This window comes from Mus caroli, chromosome 7 (genome assembly GCF_900094665.2).
Source record: "Mus caroli chromosome 7, CAROLI_EIJ_v1.1, whole genome shotgun sequence".
NCBI lineage: Eukaryota > Metazoa > Chordata > Mammalia > Rodentia > Muridae > Mus > Mus caroli.
Genome location: NC_034576.1, coordinates 94,672,989 through 94,700,224, shown reverse-complemented (window position 1 = coordinate 94,700,224; position 27,236 = coordinate 94,672,989). Strand labels below are relative to the sequence as shown.

At 36.7% G+C, this 27,236-nt stretch overlaps 1 protein-coding gene and 1 pseudogene across 3 annotated transcripts in view; one reads left to right on the top strand and one right to left on the bottom strand.

Annotated features, from left to right (window-relative positions):
* The window catches only part of Dlg2 (discs large MAGUK scaffold protein 2), a 1,891,758-nt gene that overhangs the window by 733,807 nt on the left and 1,130,715 nt on the right, over nucleotides 1-27,236 (bottom strand). The window lies entirely within an intron of this gene.
* LOC115031586 lies at nucleotides 4,151-4,292 on the top strand (annotated as a pseudogene).

Sequence of the window (27,236 nt, the reverse complement as noted above, 5' to 3'; positions counted from 1 at the left end):
ACCTATCCAATTTTAAATAATTTCTTTCCAAAGCGGACATGCCTATATTTCAATTTCAGCGTGCTTCTCGAACACATCCACAGTATTTTCAGTAAAGGGAAAGACTAAATACAACAACACTTAGAAATGACATTGTCTTTTTTAATTTACATGTCTTTGATTAGTCTGTCCACATCTTTTGCATGTTTCTAAGACAAGAAGCATTGGTTTGATTGAAGAGTAAGTTGTCATCTAGCAAAGAATGAGAAACGAATAGCCCACTCTATAACTAGTTTAGTCATAACCATGGGAAGACATCATACCTTGCCTTCCCAGTGGACAGATGAAGTTTAGGGACAGTACCCACCTACTTCTGCTCACTTGGCACTGCTTTCTTTAGGTTCCAGAACCGTTCCCTCGCTCACCTCTACCCAAGGATTCCCAGTAAATCAATGTGGCTAGGTTCAAATACCGTAGAAGCAGTAGAAACTTAGCCCTACAAACACTCATAGAAAATGATTCTTTCCCAGGTTCTACACAATGGTCTAAATGAATAATGATGAAAAGTTTAGTAGAGAAGGTATTCAAAACAACTTTGATATGATGGATGTGGCCATGTACTATAATGTCAGTACTATGGGGACAGAGTGTGAGATAAGAGGCTTTCCAGGACTTGATATGCCTCCAGCCCAATTCCAGTAAGAGAGATTATCTCAAAGGAATAAGGTAAGGTGTGATAGAGCAAGAGACCTGATGTCCTCTTCCTGGTCTCCTGTGTGTGTGTGTGTGTATCAGCTGCCATAACTAACTTACTATCTACAGACACTATAGACGCATAATAATATTGATACACACTTGTCATTTTGCAGTCAGATGGGTGAAGAAAAAGGATTCAGAGATCTTAAGGCAAACCTGAGATACATAGTGATTTAAATCTAGCCATGAACATATATATTATGACCAAATATCAAAACTTAAAACTGTCTAAATAAATAAATAAGCAAACAAACTAAAAATACCTCCCAAATAAAACAAAGAAGCCTTTGGCCTATTACTAATCATCTTATCAAGCACCTAACATACCTCCTAGCATTCCCCTTTTCCCTTTTTTTTTTTTGAGTGAAGATTTGTGCTCACATGAAAGTGCGTACATACATGTACACACACACACACACACACACACAAACACACACACACACAAGTAAAGAAATGAAGGAGTTAACTAAGTTTTTATAGTGATACTTAAGCCAGAAAAGCTCCAGAGACAGGTATGCTTTTTAGATATTGGTGCTAGATCTGAGATGAAGCTCTTTATATGGATGCTTGTTTAAAGAAGAAAAGGAGGAGGAGGAAAAGGAGGAGAGGGAAGAGTAAGAGTATGATGATGATTTGAACTATTGGGCAGAGATAATAATAACTTTGTTTTCCTCCCGAAAGAGAATCAAGGAGACAAAAATCAATATAGAAGGACATTAAAACCGAGGCAAAGAAATCACTACAGGGTACTCAATAGAAGGAAAAGAGGAAATCTGTTTTCCATCCCCAAACCTATCACCTTTATTCTAGGTTGAGGTATAACTAACATCAGAAAGAACTTCTAGGTCAGATAAAGCCCCAGCGAACTTCGAAACCTCTCTTGTATTGCCATGATGCATAACTTTACACTGGTATTTGACACTGTACAGCAACGTCATCACTCCCAAATAACAGTGTCAGGGATTGAAAAGTATGGATCCCTTTGATCAAATATAGCCACAGATGCTTCTCCAGTGGTTCAGGAAGGTATCATTGCTCAAAGACCCTATTGACAAATTCAGAGAAGGCATACCCTATCCTCACTCATTTTATTCTCAAGGATAAAAGTCAACCTGCATATAGTAAGTCAGTATATATCCATCACAGTTCTGTAACGGTATATGCAGCATGCAATGGACAGAACGTTTCCTGGATGAGCACTATTGAGATGTTATAAATCATTTTAAGATTCTAAGTCTGCTATGAAGAGATTTTTCAAATGAGCTATTTCTTCTCATCTAATAGGCCATAGGATATCCGTTTTCATAAGCCCAGTATATCATCTCTTAGTATATTAATAAGTAGCCATGTTTCATAGCCAGTGTTACTTGTCCTCAAAGATATTTAAGATCACAGCACCCATTTATCAAGTTCAACAAAAGACTATATTAAAATCATTATTTTACTTCCACATGTGTAAACTAATTTTCATATTCAGCCTTCTCCTTTCCGCCAAAGTTTTTTTTTTTCAAACAGTACATTTGGCTTTCTACATCTGAATACAGACCACTTAAACAGATAAACTCAGCCAACAAGACTTCTGTACTATTGTAGACAGACCCACTAATTAACAATAATCCAATTTGATCATTTGTAATTGGACAGCTGTAATAACCACGAGATGACATCAAATTCTGGTAAAACAAGAATTAGCAATTTACAAGCACACATCCTACTTATCACTGTGATTTAACCTGGGCACAAGACACACTGGGTAATGCCTCAATGAGATGTGTCTCATTGAACTCTCTGTGACCTGGCATTGACTCTGTAGAACAAACCCTTGTCTTAGAGCAAGAGTTCAAAACTAATATCCTGGCCTAGTTTGTTTAATAAAAATAAACAGCACAGATGAATCACTAAATAAATTGAAGTGTACTAGAATATTATGCAGAATTTTTTTCCAGATAAAATTTCTTTCAGGCACTTGATCCATATGGGAAATGAAAATATTAATTACAAAAGAGCTAAGTGCTACAAGAGAACTGGAAAGCAGAAGCCCTTTAGCTGCCATAAGTAATAAGTTAAATAATCATAGAATGCCATAGCGCATTAGATAGAATCTTCTTTGATTTGAAAAATGAAAAAAAAAATGAATGTATAAATGTTAGCAAGTCAATACTATTCTTTGTCTCTTTGACCATGATAACTTTAGGATCCAAGCACATTCACCTTGCAAAATGAGATAACCAAGAGTATTTAAAGTATCACAAACATTAAAATAATTTTGAAAGTTCTAAGCCAATTCAGTAATAAAACTTATGAGACATAAGAAGCAGTGGTTCTTTGTGGATGGGCATGCTTCCAGGGGTGGAGAGATGTAGCCTGAACAGCCAACATTGACAGGAAATAAGACACAAAACCTTTTAAAATGATCTGAAGATCCAAAAAAAGTATTGGGATTTGAGTGGGAATTGTGGAGAGAATAAATCAGAATTAGTGATAAGACTAAATTATAAAACAACTTTCAGGAAATGTCAACTTATTATGTTCTAATGCACTCAGTAGCATCATTCCACAAATCAGAACACTAATTATGTGACATTGTTTTAGAGATTCTGAAAAGAACAATAGTGAAATTGCAATAATCTTTTCTAATCTGCATACTTTAGCAATGGAATTTATGTGCTGAGCTATACCTCTGCAAGTCATTTGTTCTCATGCTCTGATATTCAACTAACTTTTGTAAACATCCCATGTCTCACCCAGCAAATTCATACTCTAAATTATATATATTTGTTTATTTAAGTATCTTTAATATTTGTCTTTTTCTCTCACTTACCACCATGAGTTTGCTAATTTAAGATAATATAAATTTACTATGCACTTGTACAATAACTACTTAACTGCTATACACCCTTGTTGCAATTCTAGACAGCCAAAGTGAGGCCTAAAATAAATTGTGATCTATCCTACCCTGCCCATCATCAATCAATGAAGTTTTTCTGACTGGGATTTTCATTCCCACAGAAAATGCCAGCTTTAGAGTGGCTGCATGACCCTTACCCATTTCCTTCATGATCTGGTCTCTGCTGCATTCCCTAGTCTGGTTTATGCTTCATTCCTCTTGTGCCTTTCATTTACATAGAGTCTGAAAATATGTTCTCAGATTCCAATTTTGATCACTGGACATGCTGTTTTCCTCATTCCAAATCTGTCACACAAGCTCTACTGATTTTTCTGTAGAGTGGACTAAAACTCCCTCATGACCCAGTATGATTTAAAAAATAGGGTTTTGTTGTTGTTGGGGTTTATTTTGGTGTTTTCTCTTGTTTATGTTTTCTTGTTATTATTTTTGTTGTTTTGCAATCCAGCTCCAAATGCAAATTCCACTCCTTGTTTCTATTAGATTGGCTTATCTAAGCCTCTTCTACTGAGATCTTCTAGAGTGTGGTTTTCCCAAGGCAAGGCTTATCCATTGCACTCCGGATATGCTGACCCCTGTGATTTCCCCAAATGTGGGGAAACTGGACTGCATAATTTGTGGTAGTGGGGGACTGCATTCGTGCTTTCCCTGCGGGGGGGGTGCGGGGGATGCGGGTGGGGGGTAAGATCTTCTGGAGTATTCCTTGATCCCAGAATGCCTCAGTGCCACACACTCAGGAAAGCATCCTATGAGCTCTGTTTGAAGACAGATCACGCTTTCGTTCCATCTAACACTGACTTATTTTTCTGTTCTTCTATTACAAGACTATCATAATCCTATGTACAATAAGAATTGTGGTGTTCTTTTCTCCATTCCCTTCTCAAAATATAGCATGCACCATCACTACTGGGTTAAACAGAGTTTCTCTTGTTTACTTCTGCATCCTCTGATCTCAGCATAAAGTAATAATTAGTGTTTATTAAAATCATCAGGAAAGAAGACAGAGTTGTTTTAAAGTGATCATACCAATATGAGTATTTTAGGCTGTGGTACACTTAGGGTAAAATGAATAAAGGCGTATTGTGTTTTTAAAAATAAATAGAATTGGATCCTGATAATCATCAATTCAGTGCATTATTTATTATGGCTAAGTCACAAAATTGTAATAAATTAGTTCTGTGAAAAAAATGGGTTAATGGTCTTAGTATTGAAATAACTCCTCCATTTTATCAAAGTACTAATTCATAAAAGCTATACTTCCTGACAGCTGGACATTTTTTGTCAAGACTTCACAAATATTCTGCCCTTATAGACAGTGTGTATACTTGAGTATTTCCTCAAGGTAAAAGCCAAGGTTTGGAACACTTGGTGTTCTTGTAGAGGTCCCGCTTTTAGTTCCCAGTGCATATACCTGACAGCTCACAGCCACTGTAACCCCAAGTCCAAGGGCTCCAATGCTGCCTTCTGGCCTCCACAGGCACTTACTTCATTTATACAGTAGGCTTCCTTACACGCAGTCAAAAGTCATATAATACAACAAAACAAATAAACAATATGTTTTTAAAAAGCCTAAAATAAAGAAGGAATTGGGAGCTCTATTAAACTCTATTAAGACCATAGTTCTCCCTATGAAAAGATAATTTCAAATAAATGACAATTCATAGACACTTAAACGTGTGTATAAGAGAAGTAAAAGACATGGACGCTCTGTATATGCCTTCAGACAATCAAACTGTAGAGTTTTGAAAATGTGAAAATGATTATGTTTATAGAAATATTTATATAATTGTTGTTTGGTCCATGTGGAGCACAGCTCTGTGGAGTATAAGCCTGGTTGTATAAAAGGTCTCTAAAATCCATTTGCCTTGAATCATTAAAATTCTCCATCAGTCCATCAGTGCTGCTACCAGCCTTGGTCAGAGAACCTTCTTTCTGCAGAAGGGAGCAATTAATGCAGAGATCAATAACTATTCAAAGTCCCACGGATAAGCACCCCCAAGCCCTCTGGTACCTAGATCAAGCAACACTCCCTATCAAACCTCAGGGAGTATCATAGAAGAAGGTCGGAGAAGGTAGAGGACTTGGGGTGGGGGGTGGAAGAGTGCACTGACATTCTATCCTCTGGACAGAACATGGTTATTACATACATGAACTCGCATCAACTGTAGTTAATTACACATACATGACACAATCAAGCCAGTTGAAATACCAGTATGAGAGTAAGTGGTTCCTGGAGCTAAGAAGCTATTTTATATAGGAGGAGCAGTTTCCCCTAATCAAGAAGCTATTGGCAGTTGATTATTGCTATGGTTGGGGGTGTCTCTTTTCTTTACCAGTGTGACCATTGTAGGTTCCTTATGACTCAGTGGATGACCGCATACCCATGCACATATGTGCAGCACTAAGTGAACTGAGTGAGTTAAGAGTAAATAAATAAAAACTTATAAATGGAGCATATGAAATTGCAAGGGAGATGTGATAGAAAGTCTGGCAGCCACCCTAGAAGGGAATGAGGGATGGTTATGATTAAGATATATAATATACACATATACATTTTTAAAAATTTAAAATTAAAACAAATTCTGACTCATTAATCACTGCAAACTCTTCTTCCTACCCCAAGTTCTGGAACACATCATTCTACTTTCTCTTTCTAAGGATTTTACTACTTTATATATTTCTTATATTTTATGTACATGAGTATCTGATGAGTCACCTATGTTACAACTTAATAATAGGATTTCCTTCTTCTTTATGGTTAAATGATATTCTGTGGTGTGTGTGTGTTATGGAATGGAATATAACAGATAATATAGAATTATCTGTGTAGAATAGATAAAGATAGATATTATAATATAGAATAATATAGAATTATCTGTGTAGAATAGATAGAGATAGATATTATAATATAGAATAATATAGAATTATCTGTGTAGAATAGATAGAGATAGATATTAATACACAGTAAGAGAGACAGAGAGACAGATAAATACATACATAGACAAATACTGTCCATTTACTGGTAGACATAGAAATAGTTCCTGGGCTGTTGGAAGTAACTCTCAATGTATACAAAATTACAACTAGAACATTAGAATGATAATTTTGTAGGTGGAACTTTTAAGTGGTTCAACCTAGTGAGAGGCCTAGTGTGACTTATCTACCCTGTGCTGTGATGTGTTGTCTTACCATGGGCTCAAAGTTATGGGATTAAATGAACACGGACTACAACTTCCCAAAGTACTGGCCAAAAGAAACCATTTCTTGTTGATGGTTAACTATCTCAGGCATACATTGTAACAAATATGAAGCAGTATTTTAGTACCTCTCAGTTCCCCTTGAAGCAGAGTTCCTGGATTTTTAAAATTGTCATATATTGAACTAGGGAGGGAACCAGAAGCTGGAAATAGCCTTTTTTATTGCTTATTTTACTTATTTACATGTCATATGTTGTCCCCCTTCTGGTTTTGTCATCGCAAAGCCCCTAACACACCTCCTTTGCCTCTATGAGAGTGCTCCCCCACCCACCCCTTTTTTGCCTCACAACCTAGAATCTACTTATGCTGGGGTATCGAACCTCTACAGGACCAAGGGCCTCCCCTCCTACAGACTACATGAAGCTTAAGAAGAAGGGAGACCAAAGTGTGGATGCTTCAATCTCACTTAGAAGGGAGACCAAAATAGTCAAGGGAGTTAGAGGGAGGGTTCTGGGAGGAAGTGAGGAGGGAAAGGGGGAAAAAAGTAAACAGCTTTTCATTATAATATCTATATAAGATTTTACTTTCTAGAGTATTATACGTAATGGATGGTCTCTGAACTCACTGGAATGCTTTAAAAAGGCAGACCATGACATGCCAGAGGTAATTCATCTGTGGATTAGCCTAAAGGCAGAAACGTGGATTAGGAGAAACGACAGGCCCTCCTCCAGCTGAATAATTTCCCCTCCTCAGAGATGTGACAGTTTAATAAAGTTAGACCTAATTGGCCTTGCAGTGGCCAATGTATTTCAAATTTACATTTAATTAATCATCTCTTTGGTGGCTCCACATGAATTTTGCTTTTATATGTGTTCATTTGATTTAGTACATATTTAGTGAGTGCCTATTTCATGCCAGAAATTGTGCTATGAAGCTATAGACATGAAAAATTCTAGTGAGAGTAGAGGTATTAAATACACAGATGCATACAGTAATGAAATGGCACATACAGAGAAAAGACCGGGGAGTCTCTCCTGATGTTGAACTTTCTCCCATAAGGTGAGCTTTATATATGGACAGATTTGTCTGCACTACCATACTGCAGGCTTCTGGATAATTGGGGTCATCCTTTAGTTTATACTCAGAATCCCCTTTTCACCTTCTTCCTATAATAAAACTATCAGCAAAGCCTGTCATGGAATCATGCATACCAAACGTCCTACTTTCATTCAGGACAACTGCTGTAATTCTGACATTGCTACCAGATAGCTGTTTTATCTTTATTACAACTTGGTACATTTTAAGATACCATTATGACACCGTACCAAGCTGTAAACAGCAGAGATAGCTGAAAATGATACACTGTCAATAGGTTTAGTTTTAATCATTGTTTTTTCTTATGACTTAAGAAATGTAGTTTCAATGTTGCAAGGTGGTTAAAAAATATGAGACTGTGAATATAAGTTGTTTTCTTGTAATGTCAATTTGAGTTCTTTCAATAAAGTTTGCACATAGACTGCTCTGATCTTATGGTGAATGACTGGCCTCTGCAGTCCCCATCACTCTCAGATCCTACTTCAGTGCTCTATACCTATCCTCTAAGGTAGGAATGAGAGCCTCCTCTCCTTCCCCTACAAATCTCTACTGTGTCTACTTAGAGGTTGAACATATCTTCATTGAGTATAAATTTTTGAACTCTGATGGCATTTTTTCTTCTAACACCTGTCTGTGTTTTCTTGAAATGTGATAAAGCATTGCGATGAACTTAGACACTTAGTTTTTCCTCATTGATGATGGATGAGGCAGGAATTCTAGAGTCAGACTTCTTGGTTCACTTCTCAATTCTGATCATATCAGATCATAAATTTGAGCAAGTCACATAAACTCCTTGAATATAAGTCTCTTTACCCATAAAAAAAGACATTTCTTACCTCAGCAGAAGCATATGAATATAGCATGAGGTTTTTTTTTTCTGGAAAATGCTTAACATAATATCTGTCACATCATAAGAATCAACACTTTATTATCATCTGTCATCTATCTATCTATCTATCTATCTATCTATCTATCTATCTATCTATCTATCTATCTATCTATCATCTATGTACCTACCTACCTAACCACCTACATACATATCTATCCACTCACATATCAGTTTCAAACACTCCTCCATATTCTACTTGTAAGTTCTACAGGTTTGTAGTTTAGAAACCTGCAATGTCAATTAAGAGATTGTCAATAAAGATCATCCTAATTCAACTGAATATCTATATCCTATATTGACCATAAACTTGTCTTCCCAACTCCTATTTTGAAGATGTCCTCATGTAGGTGCTAAGTAACAAAATCACCAAGAACACATTCATAATTAATTGAACACTTGGAGTAAGTCTCAAGTATAGCATCTGTTTGATCCTGGTTACTCTATATTGTGAAAAAGATACTAGTTTATAATATTAAAATGTACAGACCATTTCTATAATTTTCTCCTTACTCAGCATTGATAAGGACTATAACCCTCAATAAAGCAGAGATCCAGACTGTACCTGAGATATACAATGAAACTGGTACAAAACATTAGAAAGATAATCGGATATATAAAGAACTCAAAGAAGCTAGTTAGAAGCTAGTTAGCAAGACAACAAGTAACCCAACTTACAAATGGGGTATATATCTAAACAGAGAATTCTTAAATAAGGAAACTCAAATGACTGAGAAACACTCAAAGAAGTGTTAAATATTCTTAGTCATTAGGAAAATGCAAATCAATAAGCTTTGAGATTTGATCTTATACCCGTCAGAATGGCTTAGATCAATAAAACAAATGAGAGCTTATGCTGGGAAGGATGTGTAGTAAAGAGAACACTGATGCAGATGCAAACCTGTACAGACACTACTGAAATCAGTGCGGCAGTACCTCGGGAAGATTGGATTGCTATACCTCAAGAGTCAGCTATACCACACTTGGGCGTTTACCCAAAGGATGTCTCATCCTACTACAGAGATAGTTGATCAACCATGTTCATTGCTTCTTCTTCTTCTCTTTTTTATAATAGCCAGAAACTGGAAACAAGCTAGATGTTCCTTAAAACATAAGTGGATAAAGAAAATGTAGAATATTTATGCACTGGAATAGTATTCATCCATTAAAAAGGATGAAATCATAAAATTCACAAACAAATTAATAGAAATTGAAAAAAAATCATCCTGAGTGAGTTAATCCAGACCAAGAAAAACAAATATGGTACCTGTTTGCTTTTATATGGATATTAGCTGTTCAGTCAATAATTAACCAAGCTACAGCCTATAAAATCACAGAGGTTATGTATAGAGTAAGGAACTGGGAGTTAAGCTTGGGGGACAGATAGATCTCCCTAGGAAAGGGAAACAGAAGGAAGGACAGTAAGGAAGTAAGGGAGGATTAAGTGGGAAGGGGAGGGAAGATAGAGATGAGGGAATTAATATGGGGAGAGACAGCTAAAATTAAGGGCCATTTGAGGGGTAGTATGGAGACCTTACACAGTAGAAGCTTACATATATATGTCCCCTCTGAGCTCAGGGAACCCTTCAGATGAGGAAGGGAAAAGAATGGAAGAGCCAGAGAGGATGGAAGACACTAAGAAAACAAAGCCATCTAATTCAAGAGTATCAACACATGTATGAACTCAACAGAGACTGAGGCAGCGTGCACAGGGCTTGCACTGGTCGGTGCCCCATGGGGTCCTAGAGCTAACAAGAGAAGTATACATGTGACCCCATCCCTAAGCCAGAAGTAATGTCAATTAATGAGCACTTACAAATGAAAACTTAATTTTTCTCCAAGGCAGTCTCACTGGGGAAACAAACTAATTTAGAGTAGTCTGCATGCCCAGTAGCAGATAGGCAAGAGAAAACAAACCCAACAGCATTTTTGGAGGCTTCTTGTCTTAGAATTTTGTGTCTTTTTCTTTTTTCTTATTTTTTTTGGTTTTTCTTATTTTATTTATTTAATCTCTTTTGCCCTTGAGGTCCATTGAGTATTAAGGCTTCCAGCTTAGTGTTTCTATAAAATTTCTGAGTGTATAAACGAGTGGACCTTTGCACGTTTTTGTCTTTTCTTGGGCTCATATCTTTCTGTCTGTTTTGTCCTATCCTGATATGTTAATTTCTGTTTTATTTTATTTTATCACTTAGAAGCCTGTTTGTTTGCTAATGAGAGACAGAAAGCCTGTGAATTTGGATGGGATGGAAGGTAGGGGAGGAATAGGAAGGAGTAGAGGGAGGAGAACCCATAATCAGGATGTATTATGTGAGACAATAATCTATTTCAATAAAAAAAAACACAATGTTTATTAATGCCAGATACTTAAATCCTTATATTTCTTCTAAAAGCTTTAGAGTGGACAGGAGAAAATCTGAGCTTTGTATGTAAGACCACAGTTAGGGAGTGACATTGTCAGAGCCAAACTTCAAATGACAGAGATCATTCTAAAACCTTTGCACTGTCTGTCCCTGCCCCCTATGCAGCACAGCACACTTCCTTCGTCGGGGTAGAACTTTGATACTGTGTCTTTGTCCTCAGACTGGTACAAGAGAGGAATTACATTCAGTAAACCCAGAACTTAGGGTTTAAGTTCAGCATCAGCATAAAATCTGCGTTTCCCGTTTCTGTTCCTATTTGTAGTTTCTATGGAAAGGACTAATCAAGACTTTGGGGTCTCATGGAAATCCTTTGTCTAAACTTGAAAGGCCTAAATGAAAATAAAGTTTTGCCTTGATTATATTTTTGCATTTAAGCTTGGCAGCATCTGCCGTTCCTGGCAACCTCAAGAAAGAGGTTTGCATTTTTGCAAGCCCACTCTGTCTAGCTGTGTAACCGCTAGAAGTTCTCACTTCCTTGGCACTGTCTCTCTCAGTCACTTTTCTGTTACCGATAGAATACCAAGACCAAGGCAGGCCATAGAATGAAGAGATTATTTGGGCTTATGGTTTCAGAGGGATAAGAGCCAGTCATGGCAGGAAGGCATGGCAGCTGGCAGCTGGCAGCTGGCATGGTGGCAAGACCAGGAAGCAGGGAGAGGAACAAGAAAATGGTGAGAGTTTTAAACTCCCAAGCCTACCTCCAGTGACATATTTCTGTTAACAAGGCCACATCTCCTAAACCCTGACCTGACAGTGCTACCAACAATTGTTCAAACCTTGGCTGTTACAAACTATGAAGATATTAGAGACTTAGAAAAATAAACCTAGTTCTTCTAACAGTTCTCAAAAGTCAATGTTATACCTGTTTTTTTGTTTGTTTGTTTTTTGTTTTTGTTTTTTTTTTTTGGGCAAAGTAACGGTCTTTTACTTATGCCTAGAGGCATTCAAGTAGTTAAAAGAAAGACTCTAGTGGGAGAATCAGCCCTAAACAGTATGATGAAATGAGTGTTCAAAGACTGTAGCCAATCATTCAAGGTCATATAGCTATTAAACTACAACCATGTACGCAGACTCCAAATCTAATTCTCCCTGTTGTACCAAGTCTCCCTCTTCTTCCTTCACCCACACCCAATCTCCTGCTCTTCCTCCTCCTCACTTCCTCCACTCCCTTCCTCTTTGTCCAGCATAAGTCCATTAAATGCCAATCTTTGAATCAAACTATAAAGGCTTTGGGGAAAAAGTCAAAGTCAATTATGTAAAGCCACAGTTGATGAGAGAAGGCTAGACAGATACAAGTTTTAGATACTTTGGTTGGAGGTTTTCTGTGGCCCTGAAAGTGAGTATGCATTTAGGCTTGCTTTGCTATAGGAAATGTAGTACTGTACAGCAAGTGCCCAAATGCCCACTGTGAGACTATCCAGAGAACTCATCTATACTCTTGATCTCTTTCAAGCTTAACTATAAATTGTACATTAGCTGTGGCCTGGGTTCTCAGAATTGGGTTGATCCCCAGAGTTCATGCCTAAATGCTCTCATTGGAGCTCAGGAACTCACACTGAAATTACATTTGGGGAGACTCACCCAGGGCAAATGTATTAGCATACAATCAACAACGAAGTAATTTCTGCAGAAGGTCATTTATTTTGTGCTTGGAATACCTTATTTTAATATATGCAAAGTTTGATTATCACTATATATGATTTCCTAAATAATCATCTGCTAGTGAAGTACAAGATAAATCTATGATTTTTGCCTAATCTATATAATTTCTCAATTGCTGCCTTCCATTAAATAGGAAATCTTTGGGAAGTTGAGGGAGCTGATAAACACTTATTGCTTCTTTGCCTCCAATATGCTAGGTAGCCGGTTATTTACTTTCTTCTATTAGGCAGACAGGATGCCTAATAGACCCCCTCCTTCCACCTCACGTAAGTGACCACTCCTCCTAAAGGATTTTTAGACAAATATCTTGATAAAATACTCATACCCTCCAACACCAGAGACATTGTAGTGCAAAAGGTATGAGTCCTTGCAAGTCCTTGTTACTTTATACAGAATTCTACACAGGGAGAAAGAAAGTGCCGATGCTCCTGTGTGCTCTGATGCTCAGGATCCCTGGTTCAAGCAGGGGAACTGGTAAGAATCATGGAATATTTCTGAAAGTTAAATTGTGCTGTTAAAAGTCAGTGTGCTCCAGCCATCCACTGGACTGAGAACAGGGTCCCCAATGAAGGAGATAGAGAAAGGACCCAAGGAGCTGAAAGGGTTTGCAGCACCATAGGAGAAACAACAATATGAATTAACCAGTACCCCCCAGAGCTCCCTGGGACTAAACCACCAACCAAGGAAAACACATGGTGGGGCTCATGGCTCCAGCTGCATATGTAGCAGAGGATGGCATAGTCAGTCATCAATGGAGGGAGAGGCCCTTCGTCCTGTGAAGGTTATATGCTCCAGTGTAGGGGACTGCCAGGACCAGGAAGAAGGAGTGAGTGGGTTGGTGAGCAGCAGGATGGTGGAAGGTATAGGGGGTTTTCAGAGGGGAAACTATGAAAAGGGATAACATCTGAAATGTAAATAAAGAAAATATCTAATAAAAAAAAAAGATAATGTATAAAGGCTCTTGTCATTTAGGGCTGTGCCAACCAGCTTAGTTCACAGAGCATTTGGTACTCAATAGACAGTTGCTTTTTTTGTGACACTGCTGATCTCTTCTGAGAAACTGTTGGCCCTTCTAAAGTATCACCTAAACAATCACTTCTAGTTCTAAAAAATGGGGCGTTGCCTTGTATCTTTAAGTTACAGAATTATAAAAAAGAAATAAAGCTAATTATATCTTTTTTCATAAAGCTAGACTTCTTTACTAAGATTAAGGAAAGCTACTCTAGAGCAGCAATCTCCTTTTAAAAAAAATTGGCCTTTGAACAGCAGCATCAAAAAACTAGCCATGGTGAAGATAATAATCTTAACACTGAAACACTTAGTTTTATATTTCAGTTCTCCTACTACTTAGTACAAGTACGAGATTCTAGGCAAACTGTGTAAGAGTCCATGTGCTGCAGAATATTACTGTCATAAGCACTGCATCATTTTAAAGACTAGCTAGGCTTTATGAAATGGAACTGAATTGCATGTGTGAATATATACATATACATAAACATACACATACATACGTATGTATGTACGTACGTTCATACGTATATGTATGTATGTATGTATGTATGTATATATGGTGGGCCTTGCATACAAAAGAAGGGGATATCTGATTTGCCTAAAATGTTGTGCCTGCCTACAGATGTAATATATTCACTTGCTCTAGAGGTTAAGAATATCTTTTTGAGGCCAATAGAGGATTATTCAGTGGAGAGATATTTAAAATGTGACATTGTTCAAGAAGGTTACCAGCATCCTGTGCATTTTACTAATGCTTCATGTGAGATAATTACCACTGTTAGTCACTCGAAAGAACACTGAATGTATTACCTGACAAGTGACACATACCATAGGGTTCTAAGAGACTGTTAAATGCAATGTCACTTGTCAATATTTAAATTCTTCAAGTCAGCAAACTATTGGAAGAACTGAAATCTATTTATCCATAAGGCTAAGAACTAAATAGAGGAATCAATTGGGGTGGATAAATACAAGTTTTCCATCTGTTATAATTCAGCTCTTGCCTGGCATCCAGTTTGTAGCAATGTATCAGATATGCCCCATTCCTGCCAACATGTTGATTTCAGACTACAGAGGGAGCCTTTGAGCAAACAACCTTCAGACAATAATATAATTATGTCTTTGAAAGCTCCAGTAAGGGAGAGATGTAGAGGCAAAGTATATCAGAGAGACCCCACAAATGGCTTCTCTGAGAACACAAAATTTCAAATGAGAAAGCCATGATATATGGTAATTTTGCCTGCTCCACTCAAGATAGATTTGGCAAATAAAATGAGAGGGTCTTTTGCTATCTGAAACAAATAGAACTCCTCAGGAAAGGATGCATTCCAAGACACAAAGTAAAACTTATAGCTTCTAAATATTTCTTTAGTCTTTGTAATTTATTTCATATAGAACAAAGTCAGATTATACATATTAAATAGTATATATACTATATTATATATAATATATACATTATATAACACACATATACACCACATATACATCATATATACATAGTATATATGTACATATATATATATACATATAATATATACACACTTATATATATATTCTTTGCCTATTTTATATTTATATATAAACATATATATCTTTATAGATAGATATAGATATAGATATAGATATAGATATAGATATAGATATAGATATAGATATGGATATGGATATGGATATGGATATGGATATGGATATGGATATGGATATGGATATAGATATAGATATAGATATAGATATAGATATAGATATAGATGATATAGATATAGATAATCAAATCCAAGGCCCTGAATTTGTTAGGTGATGAATTTGTCTGTTGGCAGGTTATGTTCCCATTACCCTCTGTTTTTCAGTTTGGGAAAAGGTGTCATTAGTTCCTTAGGATAGCCTTGAGCTTGATTTATATCCCAGGTAGACCTTTGAATTGGAAACGTGTTTGTGCTGCTAGGTTTCATACAAAATCTTTATATAATTTTCATCCTTTACCAGAAATAATAAAGCAAGAAACTGAAGTAAAACAACTCAGAAACATAATAAAAAAGAAAGAAAAGAAAGGAAAAAAGTAAAGGGGAAAAATGTTAAATGGCTTCAAAATTATTGTTCTCCTTTGTCTGTATTTGAAGAAAATGAAGTCAGAGTACAAAGTGCCCGTTGTTTATTGTAGCACTATTAAAAAAATAGAAAACATCTAAAATCAACTAAAGTGTCTCTCCACAATGAATATATATATATATATATATATATATATATATATATATATATATATATATATATACATTGGCTCACACCTTTAATCCCAGCACTTGGGAGGCAGAGGCAGGCAGATTATTTCTGGGTTCAAGGACACCTTGGTCTACAAAGTGAGTTCTAGGACAGCCAAACCCTGTCTAGGACAAAGAAACCCTGTCTTGAAAAAAAATCAAATAAATTTGATTTATTACACACACACATATGTGTATGTGTGTGTGTCTCTGTGTGTCTGTGTGTGTGTAGTAAGGACTAGCAAAATATTTTTACCCTCAAAGAAGAATCTAATTATACCATTTTGAGACAATGAACAAATCCAGAGGACACCATGTAAAATGACACAAGCAAAAAACAGAGTACATGTTTTCTCTCATAAGCAAAACCTGGAAAACAGAAAAGGATGAACTGAAAGTGGAAGACAGACTATTTGATAAGGAAAAGAATGCAAGAGAATGAAGGAGGATATTGAGGGTGGGATAGGACAAAGGCAGGATAGATGCCAGAATGAATGCCTGATAACTACAAGTATGACTATCAAAGATCCATAATAACTTACACTCCTAATTAGAAATAATGGAAGTTTGTAAAAATTACAGTGATAAAATAACACTTTGCTTCTAGGTTAATCTTAAAACAAAATCATCTAATTTTGATGAGAACATACACCTAGTCACAGTTTCTGTGATATATATGGGTCAAATAAATAGAAAACAAACACTGATAGAGGTCTGAGGAATTTTATGCCAAACATCCAAGTTAATGCATCCCTCCTAAAGCAGTTTTCTATCTTTTCCAGCACTGTCAAAGACTAATTATGAAGTGTAGATGTAAACTCCCTGTGATGCCAATAGTGTAGCCTTTAAAGCATGGAGCCCGTAAGAGTTCCAGATGAAGAAGACGTCCAGCTACATTATTGCTTGAGTCAGAGAAGTCGCTTGACCCTCTTTCAGCTTGACCTCATATACATAATTTATGACATGAGCTAGGATTGGTTATGAATTTGGTAAAAGGTGCGATGAATATAGCTTTCTTTTTTATTAAATATTTTCTTTTTATACATTTCAAATGTTATCCCTTTTCCTGGTTTCCCCTCCAAAAACTCCCTAGCCTATTTCTCTCCGCTCTCCTGCTCACTAACCCACCCACTCCCACATCCTTGTCCTGGCATTCCCCTACACTGGGGCATCGAACCTTTTCAGGACGAAGAGCCTCTCTTCCCATAGATGCCCAACAAGTTCATCCTCTGCTACATATGCAGCTGGAGTCATGGGTCTGTCCATGGGTACTCTTTTGTTGGTGGTTAGGACTGAAGGAGCTGAAGGACCTTGCAGCCCCATAAGAAGAACAACAATATGAACATAGCTTTCTACCCACTTGTACTATGTACAAGCTCAGAACTGAGAGTGATATCCTTTAGAGGCTGAAAATAAGTTTGGAGATATCTACTGCTTTGAACAGTCTGGAATAAGATATTTAACAACTCAAACCCTGTAAAATTATGCTTATGATGCACCTTTGTATAACATTTCATTCTTGTATTTTTTTAGAGGTTTGAATAAGAATGCCTCACCCCAGACTCATGTATTTGAATATTTGGCCCATAGGAAGTGGCACTATTAGGAGATATGGCCTTGTTGGAGGAAGTGTGTCACTGCCAGGGATAGAATTTGAGGTCTCTTAGGCTCTTGCCCACTGTGGCTGACAGTCTTTCTTTCTGCTGCCTAGGAAACAGAATTTAGAACTTATAGTTACCTCTCCAGGACCATGTCTGCCTACACAATGCCATGCTCTCCATCATGATGATAATGGACTAAACCTCTGAAACTGTAAACCACAATTAAGTGTTTTCCTTTATAAGAATTGCCAGGGTCATGGTGTCTCTTCACAGAAATAAAACCCTAACTAAGACAATGTAGAACATTAATTTTTATGCATTCAAATGTGGACATGTTTATGCATAGGATTGCTTTTTATTTATCTTTGAAATTCCATGCTTTCCTGTATCTTTTGGTACATCCTTATTTTGTCTATTAGGTGACTTCTCCTTACCTAAAACAATGAGGAAATGCTAATATGCATAATGAAATCTTCCACAGAAGGCATCTTTTCAGGTTAAATGTGATCACACATGTGGGGAAATGTAACATTTTGACAAATAACTTTTCTAACTTTTCCCCTCCCTGACCACAATCAATTGTTGTGATTGTTGTCTTTTGTACTTGACTGAATTTTGTTGCTCTCAAGAACTCCACATTGTCTTGTCATGGGATTGCTTGCTCAAATCAGTCCAGTGAGTCTTAACATTTGCCACTTTACTTCAACTCACAGATTTCTAGTAATTTCAAGTACTCAAACCACCAAGGCCCATGCATTAGCTTCCTGTCCTGGCTTCTGTTTCTGACCCATATCTTTGGCTTTCACAGTCTTCCTTCCTTGCAGGGTTATCATCATGAGTGCTAAGCTGCAGATCTACAACCACATGAAATGACCAGCCTAGCTCTCCACAAGCCAAGACTAGGAGAGCAGCCACTCCTCCAACCCCAAGGCAGGCCTGGAGCTCTGCAGGTCTGGGTTGAAGAGAACCTGGGAAAGCAGGAGATCAGAGTGGAGAAGCCAATTTTGCAAATATGAAGATGGGAAGTGTGAGTACCCATGGGTTGAATATTCTTGCCTTTCTCTCTTCATAATTTAATTTCCAAACTCAGTGGAAGCAGGGATTTCTATCTCTTGTTTCTCCCTTTTCAATATATAGACACACAACATATATACTTACATAATGCACAGTTAATTTTAAATACAATTGTTCCTTTGTACCCATGAATATGGATATGGATATAAGATTCTGTGAGATTCAGTCCCTTTTTGCAAATTTCACAGGTTTACAGATAGCCTATGTACTTCCTTCCATGCAAAATACCTCATTTCTAATTTTCTTATAATTCATAATACAATGAAAATCATATAATGATATTATTTATGAACTATTGGCAAAAGAAAAGGTATGTGAATGTGTCTAAAACATGCACAGACAATTATCTTTGCTATTTTTATTGTTATAATTATTATATAATTATTAGTCAACAAATCTCTTGTTGATCAAATTTGTGGGTGTGGCTCTCAATATACCAAGAACCAGTTGTATATGACTACATTGAGTTTCTGTGAGCCATTATCAGAATAATATTACTTCATCTATTTTATTTTATCACTTTAATACATGTGCTTTGTATATGAATAAAGGCAAGTTCATTCAACTCTAAAATCTTTAGTTTTTATATTAAAAAATTCAGGCAATTAGATCATGATGAGAAACAGAGAGGGAAAAAAATACCATCAGTATAGTTCTTTCAAAGACAATTTTCATACTCTAAAACATTTCTACATATATACACATATATAATGTATATGTGTATATAGACATGTATTCTCCCAAGAGTAGTATCAGACAATGCATACTGTATTTAATCTGATTTTATATTTAATTGTATTTTAAATATATCATTATATCAAAATATAAAACATTAACCAATTGAGGGAAAACGTATGTTTAAGTGTTTGGATAATTTGGTATTCTCAATTGAGCCACCCATCTCTGGTAGTGTTTTTAAAGCCATATTCTTTGTAAGCTCTTAGCCTTCCTGGTGTCCTCTGAGGTTTACTATAAAATTCCCTAAATCAGTGACTCAAAATATTTAACAGAATCAAGGCATTCAAATACTCTCCAAAACAGAGATTTTTCTCTCAAGGAAGACAATGTTAGACAATGTTATCTAAAATAACATTGTGGTATTGAAAGCATGGGTTTTACTGAGTGCTGTCAGCTCAGCATTTGGGTACAAAACAACAAACTGGAGTTCCTTGCAGATAAAAGGTCACCAGAAAAGGGAGTAAGCGTGAGAAGATGATGTCAGTTGGTAACCAGGAGGGATGACTAATGAAGTACCACAGTGCCCCCCCCCCAACACACATGCATCTTGGTGCTAGCATAGAAATAAGACATATACATTTGTTCATTCATTGATAATTATTTGAAAACACGGCTTGATCAAATATGAAATGCAAGTAGATCAAAGCCCTTAACGACATGAATCCTATATCTCTTTCTGGTGAAGCAATCCATAGAGATGTTTCATTCAGTCACCCTCGTTTCTGTATCACCTGGTAGGCTTCTCACATACATTCCTTAACAAACTCTACTGTGTGAAGGCTATCTGACTAGTCTCTTAAGGTTCCACTTTCAATTGGTTTAGAAATTTGGAAGAATATTTTACAAATAATTTTTTACTTAGACTATAATAAAATAATATAGTATGATATAATAAAGAACTACAAATAAAGCAATGTTGCAGATAGATTTTCCCTGTTAGTGTCTTCATCACCTTGAACAAACGTTTTACTAACTAGGACAGTGGTTCCTAACCTTCCTAATGCGAAGATCCTTTTGTACAGTTACTCATGTTGCAGTGACCCCCAATCATAAAACTATCATTTTATTGCAACTTTATAACTATACTTTTGCTACTCTTAAGAATTCTAATGAGCCGGGCAGTGGTGGCGTATGCCTTTAATCCCAGCATTTGGGAGGCAGAGGCAGGCGAATTTCTGAGTTCAAGGCCAGCCTTGTCTACAGAGTGAGTTCCAGGACAGCCAGGGCTATATGGAGAAACTCTGTCTCAAAAAAAAAAAAAAAAAAAAAAAAAAAAAAGAATTCTAATGAAAATATTTTTGGAACTAGAGTTTTGCCAAAGAGTTGTGACCCATGTGGTGGTCTAGGATCTTTGGTTCCCCCATATGCAAAGTTCTATTAATATAGTCATATATGTGACATGTGTAAATGAACACTAAATAAGACAGTGTAGTCTTTTTAGCACAGTAAATATTTTACTACTTAAAAATCAATGTGGTTTTCCTATGAGTATTATTCATTATAGATATCTGCCTGTAAAGATCATAGCATACTGATATCTACACAGTCTGCAATAATTAAATTCTATTCATGCTAATATACAACAGAATCCATGGATAGCTCAACCACATGCATTCACATATTATAAAGGAGATTAGAATTCATTTTCTGTCTCATTGCATGGACTCTGTTACTTAATTGCCTAGAATTTTCTTTTGAATTCAGCTGACTTGACTAGAAAGAAAGTTATAGGTTAATCAACTTCAATAAAATTATTAGATTTTGTTAAAACAAGGGAAATTGCATGAGACAAACCCATGTTTATGAAACACCAATATGCCAGTAACTATTGCAATCATTATTTTATCAATCCTTAACATAAAGTTTAGAAGGTAATCCTATCCATTAATTTCATTCCATCCTTCAAGGTGAAGGTTATAAAGGTTAGTTACTTTCCATATTCCATCTGATTATATATATATATATATATATATATATATATATATATATATATATATAAAACATATGTGTGTATATATATATACATACACACACATATATATACATACACACACTCACATATATAATATACATTGTGTGTGTGTGTATATGTGTGTGTATATACAAACATATACACACATATATATACATACACACACACATATATAATATACATTGTGTGTGTGTGTGTGTAATTTGGACCTGTACACATACTGAGTCAAGAAAAGTTTGGAACTCTCTGAACTAGAGTTTCAGGTGTTTATTGGGTATATAACTTGTCTCATGGGTGTTGATATCTGAACTCAGACCTTTATTGGGCAGCAAGTACTTTTTACCACTGAGACATCTTTCCAGGCCCTTGCATCTTTATTTTTAAGAAGATAAAGAACAGAGAAATTTAAAAAGATAACTGTTTCTTCTGCTCTCTGTTTTCTGACTAAGTCTTAAATCAACACCTCTTCCATATCTACTTGGTACAATTATGGAGACATTAATAATTCAAGTCTAGATTATATACCCCCTTCTCTGTCTCTCTGGGAAGATCACTGTTTAAGAAGTAGTGCTGAACTCTGGACCCCAGACTTTCATAATATCCCCAGAGAAGCAGCTCTCATTGAAACAATTTCCGTAAAGAAAACTCTTGCTTTAACTCATATGGCATGGCTGGCACATGAGCGTACTATAGCTGAATTGCATCAACACATCGGCTTTAGTTTTGAAATCTTCAGAGAATCAAGTATAGAAAAAAGTAATGATTGAGGATTTAATTTCTTAACTATCAGGAAATGCCTTGGCCATGCATTCAGCTAAGAGCCTCACTGGTTATTTAGAGATTAGGTTTGAGTGTGCATGGGGACTGCTATATTTACTGAACTGTTTGAACCCAATTATAGGAAGCCCCCTGTAAGCACAGCCAGAAATAGTCATAGAGAAAAAGTAAAGAAAATAATGAGGCATCTCTTAAGAAGAGCCTTGTTTATTTGCTGATTGGTAGTAACTAAAGTAAGCAATTCGTAAGGATGAAAATACAGTTTCTCAATTTTCCAGGCAATAATTTAAAACTGCCTTTATCACAAAATTCACCAATTACCTTAATCTCCCAGAGATCCATTGCTGACTCTGCCCCAGGAGAGTAATGTAGTCTACTGGACAAACACATAAATCCTACATCTATGTGATGCACACATTTCTTATTAAGTTCAGTGCTCACCAGCTAGACAAGTTGTCTTTCTGATATCTCAGTAATGTTAGTCACAGTTATTCACTATGATGATTCAACAGAGATTTAAGATGTAAGGAAGATATTTAAAGGGAGTAAATATTTAACTATATAGCCCACTAAGTATCAAGCTACCTATCAGAAAATGTGTATAGATACCATCAAAATGGCAGACACTGTGATCTGTTTTCCAGATAATTTTACCAGCAGGGGCATGGGCTCAGAGCAAACATTATCTCAAGGGATCACAATGGAACAGGTCACCTCTGACTTTGATCTCTAGTGCTGTTCTTTATTTGTGCAGAGAAACAGAACCACTGACTCACTGAAGCCTGGCTCTCCTGGAGCCTGTCAGGAGGGAATCCCAAGACTAAAAGACACAGAAGTGAAAATGAAGGCGTAATGGCCTTGTTAAGGATAAATGGGAGGAGTTGGAATAGTGGGATCAAAATGATTTAAAAAGTTGGGGACCTGTACCTTCAGTACCACCGAGTGGAGGAGGGAAGAGTGTCTTCAAATATTTTTGAGCACATTAGCTAGGTCTGAGCCTACTCCTAGTAAGTTTTAAAGGAGCTATCCTAGTACTATTTGTTTTGTTTCTTTGTTTATATTTACTGTATGTGTGCATGTATGTGCACAAGTGTGCCAGTTCCCCTACACATACACACAAATGCATAGGTCAGTTGTATGCAGAGCTCCACATGACAAAGGCCAGTAGAGAATGTTGAGTGCCCTGTTTTAACACTTTTGTCTTTAATGCTTTGAGGCAGTCTCTTCTTAAACCTGTCTGTTAGCAAGTGAAGCCCAGAGACTGCCTTATGTCTGTGTGTGCGGCCACACCGATCCTTTAACAGGGATGCTAGGATTTGAATTCAGGTCCTCATCCTAGTGCAGCAAGCACTTTTCCTCACTGAGCCATCACCAGTGCAGTGGTTCTCAACCTGTGGGTCACAACCCTTTTGGCAAACCTTTATCTCCAAAAGTATTTACATTACAATTAATAACAGCTGCAAAATGGCAGCTATAGTGGCGCAACAATACTAGTTTTATGTTTGAGGGTAACTGCAATATGAGAAACTGTTAAAGAGTAGCAGCTTAGTAAGGTTGAGAACCTTTGGCCTAGTGCCTAAGCTATCATTCTTGAAGGTTATTATCATAATATTAGGGTTTCTCATATCCAGCCGTGATGGCAGTCTTGGTGGAGTGGAGTAAAATGGTTATTACCTTGATGAAAAAGGAAAGGCATGGAGAACGGGTAATAGAAGGAAATGCTTTGTTTGTTGTACTAAGAAGCTGTAAATCAATCACTTCCTGAAATCAGGTAGGTTTTACTTTGGCATCTGTTGTAGAACTTGTAAAATAAATATATCAAATGATTTTCCAGCTCCTTTCCCAAAAATGATAATATAAATATTCCTGGAAGGTGCTCCGGCATATGTAGTTTCATAATAATCAGTCAAAAAAAGCAAGGATTGAGCTCCATCTCATAAAGAAGAATTCTGTACAAGAGAAGCCTCCAGTTACTTACTTGCTAAAGGGAAAAAGTGAATAGAAAACAAAACAAAACAAAACAAAACAAAACAAAACAAAACAAAAAATTCATGACATGATCTACCTTTGGGGCATAGAAGATCATCAATTAGGCAGACACTGGAGTCACAAACCAGCCACAACAGTGGTGATTGACAGCCTTGGTAACCTATGTTTGAATTCATGACAACAAAAAACCACTTCAGAGACTTTTTTCATCAAATGCCAAATTTGTAAGGGAAAAGCGCATTTTAGCAGAGCACATTTCACTGAATCAAGTGAAAAGTATTTACTTGTGCTTATTGATTCAGTTACTTGGTGTATTTCTATTGCATATGTAGTTGTCTCACCTTGATTTTCCCCTCAGCTTTCCCTGTCTTGAGCCTCTACTGAGATGGCGGTGTGTTAGCTATCTAGGGTGCTGGAGCAGATTCTGGGGGCAAGATTCATGGAGTTCTGTGGATCACTAAGACCAAAATACAGATTTAATATGAATACTAAATGTAAAAGTAATAACAAGCATGAAAAACCTTAATATTTAACCCCAAATTGCACCAATTGTTAGTTCATAACTTTGGTACAGAAAATATTGTATGCTTTAGTTTTAAATTTTAACTCACATACAGGCAAAGAAAAGTATAAAGTTGGTGCTCCCAACACTAAGCATATTTATCTGGTTTTAAAATAGTGAAGCAAGATTTGTCCCATCCCTGCAATGCTGACATGTTAGTAACAAAGCCCTAGGGAGAACTGTGTCCACCTTCATCCTGTGAACTTGGAATTCATGTCCATTAAAGCAGGGCGTGCTGCTTTCAATCCCCCCCTGCTGGCGCAACTTCACCCCATGCACTGCCAATGACACCAGACATTGCTCTGTAGGATCCTTTAGTCTAGCAAAGAACACAGACTTTCCAAAGAATAATGACCACACTATGGAAAATCAAAGAAACAAACAAGCAACAATGGGGACAGTGACTAGGATGTGGCATGCCAGCAAGGATAGAGAAAGGCTAACTGGAAATCAGAGAGGTTGACCAGGATGGTCAGCTGTTGAATGACCCAAAAGGTTAATGAAGTTTTCAGGGACAAAAGTTTAGCAAGACTCCATCTTCATTTCACCAAATTCTTACCTAGAGCCACTATGCAAGCAGAGTTCAAGGTAAATTGTGTTTATTTCTTATATGATAGCTTATAACATACTATAATGGTATAATTATATTCATTACAAAGTTTAAAATAGTCTACAATGAAGGGAAAGTCCTGGACGTATTCTCTGTTAGGTATTTTCATTAAAGCTGGGTCATTAGCATTTGCCTGTCTTGTGCTGCTTGAGTGTATTTTGTTAAACACCAAGTCTGTGATAGGATCTGAATGTCAAAGGAACGAGATGCATGTCCTGTCTGAAGACCTTGAAAACCAGCAGGTGTATCAGTGTCTACCAAGGAAAGATCACTTTGAGAAGGTTAGGAGATTAGAAATACTCAACAAATGGCAAGGAGGAAATGCTTTTATACTTAAATGCTTTGCACCTCAAATACTTGGAATAGTGATTATTGCCTTCTCTTCCTGGAGGATGCTTGGTATATGATGACACTTTAAAATGATAACCCTGCCTGCAATGATAAGGTGGAGGCACTAATATTACTGTCTTCATGATTTACTGCATTGGATTTGTGTAAGGAAACCTGTAATACAACTCTTTTCTTAAAGGAAGATGGTCATCAGTGGAGACAGTATATGGAATCATTCTAACAGTATGGAGTATTCACTGTCAACTACTTGAATTATCTGTGAGGAATCAGTTTGATGACTATGCTTCATGTCACCTAATTACCTCCTTTAAGGGTAGAAAGTAGATGCAACCCATCCATTACATGGTGTGCCCACACTCTCACACAGAGTGAAGACACAATTTAATGGTCGCCATGCTGTAGTTGGAATAATACAGAATTACCATAGATTTCTCTATTAAGGTCAAAAGGATGGAGGAATAAAGAGCATCGCCAATCTGAAACAAAACCTAATAAAAAAAATTTCTAGTTTGATGCCTTAGAGTTTGTTACCAGGAGGTAGAACAAGAAGGCTGAGCCAACTGATATTAGAATCAGACAACCCAATCTACAAATGCCTCTACTACTTATTAATTATGTGACCCTGTGTTAATACATGTGCAGTAGTCCTCTTTGCTGATCTAAATTTGGGTCATAATATGACCTATGTTGAAGTTTTTAGGACATGTCAATGAGGTCACGTTGTTAAAGATTTTAGAGTGCTTCTGCTGTATTAGTCTCTCATTACATGCTCCGTATCATTGTCTCTATTGACTGCCCATGCTTCTCTTAAACTCACAGCTTTCCCTTGTGGAAAGAAACCAAACGGGCAGAATAGGGAGCTTATGTCTTTTCTACATTTTGCTCTATTTTTTAAACCTAACAGGTTATAGCACTCCTGGGCATATACACAAAAGATGTTCTAATATATCACAAGGACACATGCTCTACTGTGTTGATAGTAGCCTTATTTTTAATAGCAAGAAGCTGGGAACAACCCAGATATCCCTCAACAAAAGAATAGATACAGAAAATGTGGTATATTTACAAAATGGGATACTACTCAGCTATTACAAATTTTTCAGGCAAATGGATGGAACTAAAAACAATATCATCCTGAGTGAGATAACCCAGACCCAAAAGGACATACATGATATGTACTCATAGATAAGTGAATATCCAAAAATTTTCAGAATGCCAATGATACAACTCACAAGCCATATGAAGCTTAAGAAGAAGGAAGGCCCAAGTGTGGATTCCTCAGTACCACTTAGAAGGAAGAACAAAATAATCATTGGAGGCAGAGGGAAGGAGGGACCTGCGTGGCAGAGGTGAGAGGGACAAAAAAGGGGGCAGGATTAGGTAAGTTGGGAGACAG